Genomic DNA, 15175 nt, shown 5'->3' with positions numbered 1-15175 from the left:
AGAGTCACGACACAGAGTCTAAATTCCAGCAATAACACATTGAAGTATCAAAACGTCCAAGTTTCAATAAAAGGTCACAAAACATACAAAGAAACAGGCAAATGGTGCAGGCAAAGGAGAAAATTAAAGTATTAGAAATCATCAAGGACCAGATTTGGGACACATAAGAGACTTCTTAGAATAAAAATGGTCCTAAATATGCTCAAAGAGCTAAAGGAAAACATGGACAAAAAAAAAAAAAAAACTGAAGGAAATCAGGATAATGATAGATGCACAAAAATAGTATCAGTAAAAAGGTGGAAATTATGAAAAGGATACAAACAGAGTTAAAAACCGCAGTAACAGAAATTTAAAATTCTCTAGAAGGGTTCAACATCAGATTTGAGATGCCAGAAAAATCAGTGAATCTGAAGATAAAGCCACTGACATCACCCTGTCTGCAGAGTTTAAAGAAGTAGGAATGAAGAAAAGTGAGGACAGACTGAGAAGCTTGTGGGATACCATCAAGTGTACCAATATATGCATTGTGGGAATCCCAGAAGGAGGAGAAGAAAAGAGCAGAGAGAATATTCAAAGAAATAATGGCTGAACGCTTTCCAAGTTTAACAAAAGACATGAATATACATACCCAAGATGTTCCACAAATTCCAACCAGGATAAACTCAGATGGACACACACAGCTCACCATGTTATAATTAAACTGTTATGGCCAAAGATAGAGAATTCTGTAAGCGGCAAAAGAGAGGCAGCACATCACATAAAAGGGACCCTCACTACTTATTGGAAACCATGGAGGCAAGAAGGCAGGGGCAGACATACTTCTATATCTGGCAAAACAGTCTTTCAGAAATGAGGGAGGGATTAAGACATCCCAGATAAATAAAAGCTGAGGGACTTTATCACTACAAGACCAGCCCTATAAGACATGGTAAAGGGAGTTCTGCAGGTTAAAAGGAAAGAATAGACAATTAACAGATGTCCCCTGAAGAAATAAAGATCTCCAGTAACGATGATGAGATGGGTAAATATAAATACCAGTACTACTGTCTTTTTTATTTGTAACTTCACCTTTTTACTTCCTACAGGATTTAAAAGGCAAATGTAAATGATTCCCAGGGGTGTAATACTTGCTGGCCACCTGGGACAGAAATCCTAGAATGAGCTGGGACTCAGCACCAAAGGAGTGAGAAAACTTTCTCGACCGAAAGGGGGAAGAGAGAAATGAGACAAAATAAAGTGTCAGTGGCTGAGAGATTCCAAACAGAGTTGAGAGGTTATCCTGGAGGTTATTCTTATGTATTATATAGATATCACCTTTTTAGTTAAGGTATATTGGAGAGGCTGGAGGGAAGTGCCTGAAAATGTAGAGCTGTGTTCCAGTAGCCATGTTTCTTGAAGATGACTGGATAATGATGTAGCTTTCACAGTGTGACTGTGTGATTGTGAAAACCTTGCGTCTAATGATCCTTTTATCTACAGTATGGACAGATGAATAAAACATATGGATTAAAAAATAAATAAATAATAGGGGGAACAAATGTTAAAATAAATTTAGTAGATTGAAATGTTAGTGATCAATGAAAGGGAGGGGTAAGGGGTATGGTATGTATGAATTTTTTTTCTTTTTCTGAATTGATGCAAATGATCTAACAAATGATCATGGTGATGAATATACAACTATGCGATATTGTGAGTTATTGATTATATACCAAGAATGGAATGATCATATGGTAAGAATGTTCGTGTTTGTATGTTGCTATGTTTAAAAAAATTTTTTTTTAAAGGCAAATGTACAAAATGTATTAATAAGTGAGTGGTTTGGGACTCATAATGAATAAACATGTAATTTGTACCAAGAACTATGTAAATGTAGGGGAAGAGAAGGGTATAGGAGCATAGGGTGTATATATTATTAAAATTAAGTTGGTATTAAAACAAACAAGATTGTTTCAGATTTAGGATGCTAAATTTAAGCCCCATGGTAACCACACACACACACAAAAATCAGAGAATATGCAAATTTATAAACACAGAAAGTAGAGCACAAGTTTCCGGTATTCTACTAGGGACAAGGGAGAGTTAGTGCATTGTATGGTTTCTATTTGGGGTGAAGGGAAAGTTCTAGTAATGGATGGTGTAAGTGTATTGCAACATTGTGAATATGATTGGTCCCACTGAATGGTATGCTCGGGAGGGACTGAGATGGGAAGATTTATGGTGCACATACGTTCCCATATTTGAAAATTATAATAAAGAGATAATGAAAATTAAATAGAATACATGATACTAGATGAGATCTAAGAACAGAGGGAAAAATGCCTAAAAGGACAATACTGGGACATATGACAAAAAATGAGAACATAGACTATAAGCAATGTAAAATTTCTTGAACTTGATTACTGCACTTAAGTTTGTTCCATTAGTAAATATTCTTGTCCTCAGGAAATGAGCATGGCAGTATTAAGTGTTCAGGGAGCATGATGTATACAATCTATTCTCAAATATCTAGGAAACAGATAAAGAGATGAATAGATAAATGGATGGATACAATTATACTGCAAATGTAGGAAAATATTAAAAGGTGCTGGATCTGGGTATCTGGGTAGGGGTATGCTGACATTCTCTTTTTGTAACTGTCAAAAAAAAATCCAACCCTAGTGTTTCAAATTCATGTCATTGTTAGATTTATGGTAGAAATAATTTCAGTGGTGAAACAAATGGTACCTAAGAGATGCCTTTATAGTATATTTCTTCATGCCATAATTCCACATTGTGATACAATATAATAAATATCCAAATAAAGTTAATGATCTTTAAAAATGTCATTGAGCACTAATCATGTTTCAAAAACAATTTCAAATGGCCTAAAACCATATCTCACACGTTAACAGATTCTGGAGGCTTTTAACCTCTCGGTTTTTTTCTGGCCCTCTTTTAAAGGGAAGGTGTCGAGGACATTAGGCAGCACAGGAGGGAACATGTCCATTCATCAGTATCATCGTGCACTCAGGCTGGGGCTGAAGCTCGAGTGTCTGAGCACAATGTGCCCTTTCACAGCTGAAGACAAGTAGCCCTATCTTATTACAGACACGAACTTGCAGAAACTGAACAAAAGCAGAAAGAAACGTTTGTCTTCACCTCAGACCTAAATTATATCCTTAATTTACCTTAATGTTCAAAGGATACAAGCCTCACCTAATCTCTTTTATCTGGGCTTTGAGGCCAAATACTCTGCCCATGTACTATGCAGAATTTAATTAAAAACATCACAAGAATTTTAAACTTTTCCAAAATAAATTATTTATTTTATAAAATAAATACTTTAATACTTATTTAATTAAAACCTCCTAAAAGCACTGGAAGATACACAAAGGAAAAAAAACCTCACAGAGAAAAACGTGGCAGCAGCAATGGCAAAACCAGCTTTATTTATTAATAAAAAGAATTAATAAAAAGAGCAGTGCGACAGTGGCTCAGTGGCAGAATTCTCACCTGCCATGCTGGAGACCCGGGTTCGACTCCCAGTGCCTGCCCATTCAAATAAACTTACAAGGATCAATTTGAAAAAGAAAAGGCAAAACACTGAAAGCTTTTCCACAACAATTTTCATGAAATGAGACTGGCTATTAATTTCCTATTACTTATCATCACACGACGTGATTGGCTCTGAACATCTCAGTGGAAACAAGGTACTTCTTTTCCCGTGGATTGCTCAGTACCATGCTGGAACGGGAATTTTAAAATGGAAAAACCCTTTACGGGCGTTCATTTCATTCTAGAACTGTTCAATATCCTGAGTCAACTATGCCCCATTATCAGGGTCCCCCTGAGAGAGGAAGGTAGAGCTACAACAGCCTTTGGGCCCCTGATCTTACTTAAGGCGTCCCCCCCCCGCCTCATCTCGTAGGACTCCCCAGGCAGGATCAGCGATTTTCTCAGAAGGGGCTTCCTTCAGGGGCTGCGGTGGACACTGGGGGTTGCTGCCCGCTGTGCCCCACCTGGGGGAGTTCTCCTGCTGATGACACTGTCAGCTTCGACCCTGGGGCCTGGGCTCCCACGCGCTGCAGGCCCTGCTCAGGCACTGAGCGATCTGCCACGAGGGCTGCCTGCCAAGGTTTTCCTCTAGCTAGGATCCTACCCCAAAAAGGTAAAAGCCAGAAACTGCAAAGAAAAATAATTTCAAATTTTAAAGAATTTAAAATTAAAAAAAGACATTTGAAATAGTGTACTCTTTCTTCCTATCTCCTAACAATTCTGTTAATAAATGTGCTATGGATATTGTTAGTGAATTCTGCACAGTCTGGGAGAAGCTTGGTACGACTTTCAGCAGATGTGCTCTGTGGCAGGGACGAGGTAATAAGGGCAGCCAGCATGGCCATCATTTACTGATGGCTCACTAAGTGCCTGTAGTGGGCTGGGCACTATGCATGTGTTATTTCTAACTGTCATGGTCAGGTTCATGTGTCAACTTTGCTAAGTGACGGTACTTGTTTGTCTAGTTGGGCAAGTGCTGGCCTGTCTGTTGCAATGAGGACATTTCATAGAATTAAATCATGATCATGTCAGCTGCATCCACAGCTGTGTTCATTACACAGCAGTGTTATCCCAAGGAACAAGGAATCAGGAGGGAGTTCTGTTAGCAGCAGCACTTTCAAATGCCAATGGAGAAAAAAACCTCCAAATAATTTAAATATCCAACAATATGAGAATATAGTATGGTAGGATATAATTCCTCCAGCATGTATGTGATGAATACAGCCAGCAAATCCTGCCTTCCTACCCCCCACTGCACATACACACACTACACTTGAGTGTGTAAACATTATATGTTCATAGACATATCCTCAAATTTATGTGATAAAAAATGTATGCACAAAACTGAAGGAATTGTACTGTATATCTACACCCCCCACACACACTTACCCACATACTTAAGTACACACATACACTACACACAAACAAATAAAACTGCTGCATTATTATAGATTGTATAATTGAATGAAAAAAGGAAAACAAAAAGAAACTCTAGCTAGGATCCTACCCCAAAAAGGTAAAAGCCAGAAACTGCAAAGAAAAATAATTTCAAATTTTAAAGAATTTAAAATAAAAAAAAGACATTTGAAATAGTGTACTCTTTCTTCCTATCTTCTAACAATTCTGTTAATAAATGTGCTATGGATATTGTTAGTGAATTCTGCACAGTCTGGGAGAAGCTTGGTACGACTTTCAGCAGATGTGCTCTGTGGCAGGGACGAGGTAATAAGGGCAGCCAGCGTGGCCGTCATTTACTGATGGCTCACTAAGTGCCTGTAGTGGGCTGGGCACTATGCATGTGTTATTTCTAACTGTCATGGTCAGGTTCATGTGTCAACTTTGCTAAGTGACGGTACTTGTTTGTCTAGTTGGGCAAGTGCTGGCCTGTCTGTTGCAATGAGGACATTTCATAGAATTAAATCATGATCATGTCAGCTGCATCCACAGCTGATTCCATTTGTAATCAGCCAAGGGGAGTGTCTTCTGCAATGAGTGATGGTTAATCTAATCACTGGAAGCCTTTTAAGGAGGATTCAGAAGAAACAGGCTCTCTTCCTGCTTTGGCTGGCAAGCCTCTCCTGGGGCGTTTGTCCAGACCCTCCATCAGAATCGTCGGCTTCACAGCCTGCCCTGCAAATTTTGGACTCTGCATTCCCATGGTTACGAGAGACACTTTATGAATTTTATATTTGCGAGGGTTTCCTGTTGATTCTGTTTCTCTAGAGAACCCTAACTAATACACTAACCTTCACAGAAACTCTGCAAAGCAGGTATTTTCTTCCTTTTCCAGACAAGGAAAATGTAACTCTCAGGTTAAGCTTGCTCAAGGACATAGATAATTAGGTGGCAGGCAGAGATGGAAATCAAACCACTTTTATTAATTAGCTTCTTAGAGGAAGAGGTGAGAGAGATTATGAGTGCAAGGAATCTTGATTGGAAAGGACTATTTGTTGTCAATACCATGAAAAAACGTAAACTTACAATGTTAAAACATTAATGAGGTTAAACTGGGTAAAAGTCATCTTGGAGCTCAAAACAAAAAAAAGGTGAATCTAAGCGGTTAAGAAAAAACAAACAAACCAGAAACAAGTGAACAAAAAAATCCCACTTAAAGGTGGGCAGAGTTCTCGCCTGCCATGCTGGAGACCCGGGTTCGATTCCCGGCACCTGCCCATGAAAAACAAAAAAATCCCACTTGAAAACAGTTACTTAAAAAAAAAAAGTCATTGCTACATTGAATCACTGAATTAACCAAAAACATTTTTGTAAAATATGGAAAATGGGTATTTCCAATTTTGGTAGCAAACTAGAAAACTCTTTATGATTATTTAAGTTTTCAAGTAATTGACTTAAGTTCAATGGGAATTAACCTTAAGACAGATTTAACACTGGAACTTAATTTTGTGATTCAGTAATTTGAAAATGAAATTGGGCTGAATACATGATAGCAAGAAATTGTTATCATGCATATTTTATTCTATTAAACGATGAAAAATCTTTGGGAAATTTTTCAAAATAAATCACTAAGTACTGCTTTCCCCTCCATTAGCGTTTGTTCTTTGTTTATAATTATTTTAGAGTCTTATTTTTTTTTCAAAAAGGAACTTGTGTGTTTCCATGACAGCAAAGAGTCATCTGATAGAAACGGGGGAAAAATGGGACAACAGTATCTATTATTAGAAAACTCCTCCTGAGTTGTTTAAGGCACTGACATTTTGCCAGAAAGAAATCGAAGCATCCTTTGAATTAAATGTTACTCTTTATATATCTGTATCACCATGTGGTCCAGACTCGCCCCTTTTGGAGGCTCATCTGTAGTCACCATATATTTTTTTGTGATGTTGGGTGAAACTGGGTGGCCTGTGAAACAGAGAAGCTCTGGGATCCCACAACCTACCCTGACTATATTTCCCTCGCTCCCCTCTCTCCATCCACCGCCCAGCTCTCCTGAGGGTCTGCTCGCTGGCCTTTCTGCCCTTTCTTTTCCTTCCTAACCCCTTGCTCTTTGCTGCTCTTGCTAGTTTTCTTTATGCTGAACTCCAGGTCTTTGTCTTAATATGCTCTTTCTTTAATTCTCTTTCTTCCGTTCTCTTTCTTTCCCTTGCCCTTTTCTGTCTAGCCCAGATTTGGCAGTACTGGCTCTTTCTCTCCTGTCTGTTCTCAGGGAGAATCTAGGAGGCAGGCAGTACTGGATGCAGACGTGGAAAACCTGAGCAGACTGGTGACCTCCACTCTTTCACCCCCACATTCTTGACTCAGCCCCTGTTTATTTCAGGCGTGGCTGACGCACTTGGGGAAAGATGGCACAACAGTTCTTTCCCTCTATCCTCTCAGGCAATTCAGTTCTATTCTCAAATCTGCATACCCCGTTTGTTAAACAAAAGTCTCACAGTTAACTGGGCTCACCCTCCTCACTGGGCAGCTTAACAACCATCTGCTGTCACTTAAGCCTATCCCTGGGGCGTACCATCTGCCCCACCCCTAATGGCTCCCAAATATCCCCACCATCCTCTGAGAACTCACTCTCACAGGAGTTCCTTCCAGTTCAACTTTCCTCATTCCATTCTATTCACAGAGAGGTTTTGGCTCCCTTTATAGACTGGGTCCCAGGCAGCTGCCCAGCCTTGCTTGCCCCTTGCAGAGGCACTGTTCAGGGCAGAGCCCACTCACCCCATCCAGCTTTCTTGGTCATAGCAAGTGCCACTATGTGCTGGCTTGCAGCCTCATTTCCCTTAGGACCACCCTACTGCCCTTCCCTTTGCTTGGCCCTATTTTCTCCCTAGGTCTCCCTACTTTCCCCTCATTCTCCCCCATTCTAATTTCTGACCAATATATTGACTCCATCTATTCCCTGACACTCTCTCATACGTCTTGGGTCCATGTAAGCTAATAGCACTTTCAGTAGATTTACGGAATCTCTTCAGAATAGGCAGGGTCAATTCCTAGTCGATACATTAAAGGCAGTTTTCATCACAGCAAATCACTGCTTTCCCCTTTTCTCCACCTTTGGAAAGTTATTACAAAAGAACTTATCATTCAGTTCACAGGCAAATTTCAAGCTGGGCCCATAAAGCAATTAACTTAAATGTATTTTTAATAATAATGTATGAACTATGTTAATATCATTGAAATAGGTATTTAATGAATATGAATATGAACTTTATAATCAACTTGAAAACCAATTTTTTCCAATGATGCTATCAACAGAATAAAATATTTTTAGAATTTCTCTTCTGGAATGGCCCTCAGAGCCAATTGGTAGATACTGAAGAAAATGAGCCTCTATTTTGTTTCTTTTATTTGTATTATAATTATTATCACCATAATACAGTTCTAACTTCTTAGTCACTACTTTATACACCAATTCTAATGTCAAATAGCTTTTCAGTTTCCAAAACTTTCATCTGCCCTCAAAGGATAAAGATTTGCCATCATTGAGAAAGAAACATGCTGCAGACACTGATACCGAATCTAAAACATATTAAATAATGGCAGGAACCTAAGAATAAGTGAATAGTTTACTAAATTAGAAACTTTGAAGTTTATCTCACTTACCAGATTCATTATAAGTTGTGTTTTTATTTTCAAACTAGCTCCTCTATTTTCTGTTACACTCTCAGAATATATTTTTGATTGTTTTATTAACAATCTTGAGAGTCCTTAAAATTAAGTTAAAGGAGAACTTCAGGTTGAATCACATGGTCATGTAAGATGCTCCAGGGTCCTGCTTCCCAACAGAATCTTTCAACAACTAATAAAAAACTAGCAGAGCCTGTTTCTCACCAGTGAAAAACAGCTAAAGCGTACAGTAACTGGGCGAGTTGCTATTCAACAAAAGGTACCTTTTAACCAGAAGCAGAAGCTCCTATTGCCCTTACTGTGCCCTTCTTTTCCCCTCCCCAGCATGATGTGCAGCCAGCCTGTGCTCCCATTGTGGGTCCCTGACTCTGTTTCAGAGACCACAGAATAACCCCAATGTGCATAAAGGGGTGCCTGAAGTTAGATGCCAATCTTTTGGGTGGCTGTGTGAAAGATTGAACCAGGAAACTCATCTCTGGCTCACCTCCCAGAACTTTCCCTGAAGGCAGAAGCAGTTTGCAAACAGCTAAAGCAGTATAAGAGGCAGTTAAGTCAAAGTGAGCTGGGAAAATGGATTACCTGCTTTAAATCATACAGTAGAGCACTGAGGAGGGGGACAAAGGGTATTTCATAGGGAATACAGAGGACATTTGAATTTCCATAAACAAGGAAATCCATAGGGCCCTGAGCAAGTATAAGCCCAGGACAAGAGGCAAGCTCTATGAAGGCTCAGATGAAAGAGAAAAGATAATACAGTTCGCATGTATCTTGGGTTGATCTTCTTGGTAGGAGAACTAAATTCTGAAGAAGAGCACCAGCTGATACAGAGCCAATTTGCAAAGATGTTGAAGGGTGTTTTTTTCATTGGTTGGTTTGTTTTTGCTAACACCTAGCACAACATTTAAGGAAATCTCAGTCTTATCACTAGATGGATATAAACTTAAGGAACAGACAGTTCAGGGACTAAAGCACATGGTTAACACTTCACAATATTAAACTGTACAGTGTGCAACAGAAGATTACAAGACAAAGAAATGGGAAATGATGGCCCATCCATTATTATCAATGAAAAAGTAATTACAATGAAGACCATATTTTCACCAGGCTAAGACTTCCAAAAAAAAAAAGATTCCAAATATGCTCAAGAAGATAAAGGAAAACATGGAAGAAGAACTAAAAGATAACAGGCACACAATGAAGGAACATATGAGACTATCAATAAAAACTGTAAAAAATGAACCTACAGCATATCAGAGCTGGAAGAAGAAAGAATCAGTGAACTTGAAAACAAGACAATTTAAATGACTGAGGTTGAGAAGGACAGGAAAAAAAAAAAAACATAAAAGAAGCAAACAAAGCCTAAAAGACCCATGGAACATAATCAAGCATACCAATATATGCATTATGGGAGTCCCAGAATGAAAAGAAGAGAGAAAGAGGCAGAAGGAATATTCAACAAAGAAACAATGGCAAAAAAATTCCTAAATTTAATGAAAGATGAATATGTAAGTCCAAGAAGCCCAATGAACCCAAAACCAGGATAAACTCAATAGAACCAGGTCTTTACCAAGGAAAAGGAGAGAATTCTGAAAGCTGCAAGAGAAAAGCAACAAGTTATGTTCAAAAGAGTCTCAATAAGATTAAGGAATCTGATTTCTCATAAGAAACGTTGGAGGTAAGAAGGCAGTGGAAGGAAATATGCATGTACTGAACGAAAACAATTGCCAATCAAGTATTTACTATCCTGCGAGACTGCCTTTCAAAACTGAGGACAAGATGAAAGTATTCCCATATAAACAAGCCTGAGGCGGTTCATCCCTACTAGACCTGTCCTACAAATAAGGTTAGAGGAGAGTTCTTCAGACTGAAAGAAAGGGATGCTAGACAGCAGAATGAAACAGCATAAAGAAATAAACACCTCCGGAAAGGTAACTTATATGGGTGGTTATAAATGCCAGTACTGTTGTACTGTACTTCTTGGTAGGAACTCCACTTTTTACTTCTTACAGGTTCTAAAATGTGAATGTATAAAAGTAATGATAAATGTATGGTTTTGGACATATAATGTATAAAAATATCATCTGTAAGAAGTACAATAAAAAGGTGGAGGGCAGAGGGGCTTAGGAACAATATATGTATATGCTATTGAAGTTCAGTTGTTATCAAATCAAATATGAGTGTTATAAATTTAGGATGCTAAATTTAAGCCCCATGGTAATATACAAAGAAAATAACTGGAAATATGCGTGCACAATGAAACTGGTAAATCAAAATGGCACAATACAAAAATATCAAATAAATATGAATGTAGGTATTAATGGAAGAATGAAGTGTCAAAAAAGGTATAAGACTTTAAAAATCTAATAGCCATTTGGCAGAAGAAAGTAATGCATTATCAGTAGTTATTTTAAATATAAGTGGGTTAAATTCTCAAATCAAAAAGCAGAGACAAGAATGGATTAAAAAGCATGTTCTGGGGGTAGGGCAAGATGGCAGCATAGTGAGGTGTGGAATTTAGTTCATCCTCCAGAGCAACTAGTAAACAGCCAAGAATTATATGGAAAAACTGTTGGGAGGACATTTATAAATATAAATGTAGGTGGTTCCCTAGATCTTACACTGAAACATAAGCAATGTAAAAAGAAATAGATTAATGGGATCTCCTCAAAATAAAACAATTTTGTGCATCAAAGAACTTTGCCAGGAAAAGAAAAAATGCAGCCTATGCAATGGGAGACAATATTTAAAAACCACATGCCAGATAAGGGTTTAATATCCAGAATATATAAAGAGATTCCACAACTCAACAACATAAAGACCAACAACCCAATTAAAAACTGGCCAAAAGACATGAACAGACATTTCTCAGAAGAGGAAATACAAATGGCTAAACGGCATGTGAAAAGATGCTTGGCTTCACTGGCTGTTAAGGAAACACAAATCAAAACTACAACGTGCTACCATCTGACACCCACTAGAATGGCCATAATAAAAAAAAAAACAGAAAATGACAAGTGTTGTAGGGGATGTGAAGAAAGAGGCACACTTATCCACTGTTGCTGTTTGTACCATAATTACATGGAAACTTGAATAGGGCAGGAGATCTTGTTGGTTTGTCCAGGTTAGTGTGATGCCCCAATATATTCCAGAGCAATGTGGGAAGTGAATAAAAAAGTATTTGCAAAGTCCTCTTGGGGGACAGGGGAGAAAAGAAGAAATAGGAGATATTAAATTTCCCATCTGGGGAATTCCTGATAGTCTCACAAGCAGTGGGATTCAACCCTATGCAACTTATTCTTCTTTTGTTGCTCAGATGTGGCCTCTTTCTCTAAGCCAACTCAGCAGGTGAACTCACTGTCTTCCCCTCTATGTGGGACATGACTCCCAGCAGCGTGAATCTCCCTGGAATTGTGGGACAGGTCTCTAGGGGATGAGCCAGGACCTGGCATCATGGGATTGAGAAAGTCTTTTGGACCAAAAAGGGGAAGAGATAAACGAGACAAAATAAAGTTTCAGTGGCTGAGAGATTTCAAACAGAATCAAGAGGTTATCTAGAGGTTATTCTTATGCATTATATAGAAATTCCTTTTTAGTTTATGATATATCGGAGTGGCTAGATGGAAGTACCTGAAACTGTTGAACTGTATTACAGTAGCCTTGATTCTTGAAGACAATTGTAGATTATATAACTTTTATAATGTGACCATGTGATTGTGAAAACCTTGTGTCTGATATTCCCTTTTTCAGGGAATGGACAGATGAGTAAAAAAAAGTAAATAATGGGGGGTAGGGTGGGATAAGGGGTAAAAAAAATTGGGTAGATGGAAATACTAGTGGTCAATGAGAGGGAAGGGTATGGGGTATGGTATGTGTGCTAGTTTGAAATAATGTATGTACCCTAGAAAAGCCATGTTTTAATCCTTATCCCATTTTGTAAAGGCAGCCGTTTCTTCTAATCCCTATTCAGTACTGTATGTTTGAAACTGTAATTAGATCATCTCCCTGGAGCTGTGATTTACTCAAGAGTGGTTGTTAAGACGGATTAGGCAGAGGCGTGTCTCCACCCATCTGGGTGGGTCTTGATTAGTTTCTGAAGTCCTTTATAGGACTTTATAAGAGGAAACATTTTGGAGAACAAGAGATTCTGAGAGAGCAGAGAATGATGCAGCCACGAGAAGCAGAGTCCAGCAGCAAGCAACCTTTGGAGATGAAGAATGAAAATGCCTCCCAGGGAGCTTCATGAAACAGGAAGCCAGGAGAAGAAGCTAGCAGATGATGCCGTGTTCACCATGTGCCCTTCCAGATGAGAGAGGAATCCTAACCATGTTCACCATGTGCCTTTCCAGATGAAAGAGAAACTCTGAACTTCATCAGCCTTCTTGAACCAAGGTATCTTTCCCTGAATGCCTTATATTGGACATTTCTGTAGACTTGTTTAGTTGGGACATTTTCTTGGCCTTAGAACTGTAAACTAGCAACTTTTTAAATTCCCCTTTTTAAAAACCATTCTGTTTCTGGTATATTGCATTCTGGCAGCTAGCAAATTAGAACAGTATGTATGAGTTTTTTCTTTATTCTTTCTATTTCTTTTTCTGGAGTGATGCAAATGTTCTAAAAAATGATAATGGTGATGAATACACAACTATGTGATGATATTGTGAGCCACTGATTGTACACCATATATGGAATGTATATGTGTGAAGATTTGTCAATAAAAAATATTATTTAAAAAATGGATCAGAGGGCAGGCCACGGTGGCTCAGCAGGCAGGCCACGGTGGCTCAGCAGGCAAGAACGCTTCCCTGCCATGCCAGAGGACCCAGGTTCGGTTCTCAGTGCCTGCCCATGTAAAAAAAAAAAAAATGGATCAGAGTAAATATAAGAAACTAAACTATAAAACTCCTAGAAGTAAATATAGGAAGAATCATTAGGACTTTGTGCTAGGAAAAATGCTTTCTTAACCTTTACCCCAAAAGCATGAGCAATGAAAGAAAAAATAGATAAATGGGACTTCATCAAAATTAAAACTTTTGTGCATCAAAGTGTTAGGTCGGGGGAATAAGGGAGGACTCTATGGCTGGACTCATGAAGTCACTTCGGAACCAGAGGTGAATTGTTACAACCAAGGTCTCTACGCAGCAAACATCGGCCCACTCATTGCTCAGTGGACATCTGACCACCCGCTGCTCAACCCACTAGCATAATAATCCTTTGTTTAATATGCTGCCCCTTTCATGCCATCACCTAACCTCTGCCCTTAAAAACTGCACTCACCAAAGCCCGTGCGTGGACTCACCTCACTCCATCTTGGGTTCGGTGTGCTCTGCCCGGGGGTGCAACCAATAAAGCACACTCACTTAAAATCATTTCGTCTACTTTCCTTTCTCTCAAATACCTCATATCTTAAAACCTTTCACAAAGGACTTCATCAAGAAAGTGAAAAAACAATCTGACAATTCAACCACAAAGAGACAAACAACCCAATTATAAATGGGCAAAAGATCTGAATATGGATTTTCTCCAAAGAAGATATACAAATGGCCAATAAGCACATGAAACGATGCTCTACATCATCAACCATTAGGAAATGCAAACAAACCACAATATAACACCATTTCACTAGGATGGCTAGAAAATAAAAGTATGGAGAGGATGTGAAGAAATAGGAATATTTGCTCATCATTGGTGGAAATGTAAAAATGGTGCAAATGCAGTAGAAAACATTCTGGCAAGCCCTCAGAAAGTTAAATGCAGAATTACCATTGAACCTGGCAATTCCATTTAGATATCTATGCTTCAAAGAATAGAAATTAGGGATGCAAGAAGATATTTTCACACTGATGTTCATAGTGGCACTATTTACAATTGCCAAAGGTGGAAGCAACCCAAGCGTCCATCAACAGGTGAATGGTTAAACAAAATGAGATGTATACATAGAATGGAATATTATTCAGTCATAAAAAGAAATGAAATTCTGATATATGTGACAAGATGGATGAACCTTGAAGACATCCTGTTGAATAAAATAAGCCAGACACAAAAAGACAAATGTTGTATGATCTCACAGAACTGACATAATTACAATAAGCAAATTTACAGATTCAAAAGCTAGAATACAGGTTACCAGGGACTGGGGTGGGGCTAGGAAATGGGCAGTTAATATTTAATCAGTATAGAGTTTCTGTTTGGGGTGATGGAAAAATTTTGGTAATGAAGGATGGTGATGGTTGCATAACATTGTAAATGTAATTTAACACAACTGAATTATATATTTGAACGTGGTTAAAGGGGAATTTCAGGTTGTATATATGTTTCTAGAATAAAAAGTTAAACAAACCATAGGACTGTAAAAACAATTAGGTTAAGTGAAATTTATTCCCTACATAATAACAAAGTAGATAACAAATTTGTAAAAAATGTAAATGGTTACTAAAAAAACAATATAAGATATTAGAACTTTATTTCCCTCTGTGGGAATTTGAACATTACACTGATAAAATGATTTGATGTCCCTATGTTCAAAGATGCATTCCTCTCTTTCCCTCCACTACCCAGCTCTTTT

The 15175-nt window shown here is 38.3% G+C and overlaps 1 protein-coding gene across 7 annotated transcripts in view; it reads right to left on the bottom strand.

Moving 5' to 3' along the window:
* CAB39L (calcium binding protein 39 like) overlaps nucleotides 1-15175 on the bottom strand; it is a 247816-nt gene that overhangs the window by 43872 nt on the left and 188769 nt on the right. The window lies entirely within an intron of this gene.

The sequence above is a fragment of the Tamandua tetradactyla genome, chromosome 4, assembly GCF_023851605.1.
Source record: "Tamandua tetradactyla isolate mTamTet1 chromosome 4, mTamTet1.pri, whole genome shotgun sequence".
Taxonomy (NCBI): Eukaryota; Metazoa; Chordata; class Mammalia; order Pilosa; family Myrmecophagidae; genus Tamandua; species Tamandua tetradactyla.
This window is presented reverse-complemented; position numbering and strand designations above follow the sequence as displayed.